The following is a 3,824-nucleotide window of genomic DNA, read 5'->3' as shown; positions in this document are numbered from 1 at the left end:
GAAAGAGAGAGAGAGAGACCCCACTTGCACCGACTAGAAGAAGCAATGGGTAGATGACACTACAAGAAAACACCTAACAATAGAAAGACAAGCATGACACTACCAGAATCTAGGGACTCTACACCAACTAGACCTGAAAACCCCAAAGCATGTGAAGCAGAAGAGATCTACTTAAAAAATATCTTCATAAAAACGATAGAAGTCTTCAATGATGAGGTGAGAAAATCCCTTAAAGGAATGGAAGAAAAAACAAAGAAAAAAAATTGGAAGAAATAGAGCAAAAGACCACACCAAAAATGCAAGAAATGAACAAATCTCTTAAATAAAGTAAGGAAAGCCAAGAAAAAAAAAAAAGGTAAAGGGAACAGCTCAAGACTTGAAAACTGAGCTAGAAGCAATACAGAAAACACAAACTGAGCAAATGCTGAAAATAGAAAAACTGGCAAATGATCAGTCACTACAGGCACAAGCATAACCAACAAAATAAAAGAGATGGAAGAGAGAATCTCAGGCACTGAGGATAAACTGGAGGATAGATTCATCAACCACAAAATATCCAGGAAATATGGTACACTGTGAAAAGGCCAAAGCTAAGAATAACAGGCACAGAAGAAGGCAAAGAAGATCAGCTCAAAGGTGCAGAAAACATTCAACAACTTATTGAAAGAAAACTTTCCCAATCTGAAGAAGGACATGCCCATGAAATCACAAGAAGCATACTTAATACCAAATAGACTGGAACAAAGAAAAAAGATCCCCAAACACATAATAATCAAAACACCTAACATACAGAATAAAGAAAGCATATCAAGAGCAGTGAAGGAAAAAGGCCAGGTAACATATAAAGGCAGACCTATCAAAATTACACCTGACTTCTCCATGAAAACTCTCAAGGCCAGAAGGTCCTGGATAGATGTTCTACAAGTACTAACAGTGCACGGATGCTATACCCAGCAAAACTCTGAATCACTATAGAACGAGAAAACAAGATACTTAGTGACAAAGCCAGATTTTCACAATATGTATCTACAAATACAGCAATACAGAAAGTTCTGGTAGGAAAACTCCAACCAAAGGAAGTTAACTATGCTCACAAAGACATAGGCAATAGATAATCCCACTTCACCAGAAACCAACGGTAAAGCAGGGCAAATAGATTCACAATACCACTGCCAACAACAACAAATCTAAAACAAACAAGCATTAACAACCAATGATCCTTACTTTCCCTCAACATTAATGGTCTTGTCTATAAAAGACACAAGCTAACAGAATGGATATGAAGACAGAATCCATCCTTTTGCTGCATAGAAGAAACATATCTGAGCTTCAAAGATAGACATTACCTCAGGGTAAAGGGTTGGGAAAAGATCTTCCAATCAAATGGACCAAAGAAGCAAGAAGGTGTGGCTATCCTAATATCTAACAAGTTAGACTTCAAACCAAAATCAATCAAAAGATATGAAGACAGACTTTTCGTATTCATCACAGAGAAATTCATAAACACAAAGTCTCAATTCTGAACATCTATTCCTCAAATACAAAGGCAACCACATTCATAAAAGAAATGCTACTAAAACTCAAATCTTAAATAAAGCCTAACATACTTCTAGTGGAAGACTTCAACACCCCACTCTCACCACTAGACAGGACCACCAGACAGAAACTTAACAAAAAACAAAAGAACTAAGAGAAGTTATGTCTCAATTGGGTTTAACAGACATCTATAGAACATTCCATCTAAACACAAAAGAATGTAATTTCTTCTTTGCTCCACATGGAACCTTCTCTAAAATTAACCACTTAATACACATAACATAATACACATAAACCACATAACAAACCACAACAGATACAAAAACAAAATTGTAATAGTCTCCTCTATCTTATCAGACCACCATGCTTTAAATTTGGAATTCAATAAAAACACAAATCGCAGAAACCCTACAAACTCATGGAAATTGAACAATGCAGGATTGCAATAACCTGGGTCAAAGGAGAAATACAGAAAGATATTAAGAACTTCCTAAAATTCAATGAGAATGAGGACACAACAACTTAATCTTATGGGACACCTTAAAAGCAGTGCTACGAGTGAAGTTCATTGCACTAAGAGCCCATATGAAGAAAACGGAGGATAGTCACATTAGAAAATTAATAGCACAACTCAAAGACTTAGAACAAAAAAAAAAGCAAACTCACCATGGAGGAATAGCCACTAGGAAATAATCAATTTGAGGGCTGAAATCAATAAAGTAGCAATCAGGAAAACAACACAAAAGACCAATGCAAAAAAAAAAAGAGTAAGTTTTTCTAGAAAATAAACGTGATAGACAAACCTTTATCCAAACTTACCAAAAAGCAGAGAATGAACATGCAAATAAATAACATCAGAAATAAAATGGGGAACATAACAATGGATACTGAGGAAATTAACACAATTTTCAGGTCATAATTTAAAAACCTGTACTTCAAAAATTTCAAAATTGAAAGTGGACAAATTTCTGGATAATTATCACCTGAATTAAATTAAGAACAGATAAACAACTTAAATAGACCTATTACCCTTAAAGAAATAGAAGCAGTAATCAAAATCCTCCCCACAAAGACATCCCAGGGCCAGATGGCTTCAGTGCAGAATTCTACCAGAAATTCAAGGAAAAGCTAATATCAATACTCCTCAAATTGTTCCACACAAGAGAAACATAAACTTTATCACCAAACTCTTTTTATGAGACCACAATTACCTTGGTACCCCAGCTACACAAAGCACGGCTAATGGAAGAAAACTACAGACCAATATCCCTCATGAACAATGATGTAAAAATACTCAATAAAATACTGGCAAACCGAATCCAAGAACACATCAGAGAAATCATCCACCATGATTATGTAGGCTGCATTCCCAGGTTGCAGGGATGGTTCAACACAGGAAAATCTATCAACATGATCCACCAATAAACAAATTGAAAAAAAAAATAAAATAAAAACACTTGATCATCTCACTAGATGCTGAATAAGCCTTTGACATAATTCAACACCATTTCCTGAGAAAGGTCTTAGAGAGATCAGGGATAACAGGAACATACATACCTAAACATAATAAAAGCAATATACAGGAAACCAACAGCCAACTTCAAACTGAATGGGGAGAAGTTTAAGGCAATTTCTCTCAAATCAGGAATATGACAAGTATGCCCTCTCTCTCCTTATCTCTTCAATATTGTACTTGAATTACTAGTGAAAGCAGTAAGAAAGGAGATCAAGGGGATACAAATTAGAAAGGAAGAAGTCAAACTTTCACTATTTTCAGATGCTTGATCGTTTACATAAAGTGACCCAAATAACTCTAGTAGGGAACTCCTACAGCTGATAAACAACTTCAGCAAATTAACAGGACACAAGATAAACTCAAAAAAATAAGTAGCCCTACTTTATTTAGATGACAAAGGGGCTGAGAAAGAAATCAGAGAAACATCACCCTCTACAATAGCCACAAACAACATAAAGTATCTTCGGGTAACACTTACCAAACAAGGGATATAATTAGACTATTGTGTCTTTAAAGAAAGAAATTAAAGAAGATACCAGAAAATGGAAAGATGTCCAATGCTCTTGCATAGGTAGGATCAACATCTTAAAAATGGCAATCTTGCCAAAAAGCAATCTACAGATTCAATGCAATCCCCATTAAAATTCCAGCACCAATATTCGCTGACCTTGAAAGGATAATGATCAACTTTATATGGAAAATCAAAAGACCTAGGATAGCCAAAACTAACCTGTACAATATAGGAACTTCAGGAGGCATCACCATCCCGAAC

The sequence above is a fragment of the Phodopus roborovskii genome, unplaced genomic scaffold (assembly GCF_943737965.1).
Source record: "Phodopus roborovskii unplaced genomic scaffold, PHOROB, whole genome shotgun sequence".
In the NCBI taxonomy this organism is placed as follows: domain Eukaryota; kingdom Metazoa; phylum Chordata; class Mammalia; order Rodentia; family Cricetidae; genus Phodopus; species Phodopus roborovskii.
Note: the sequence above shows the minus strand (reverse complement) of the source record.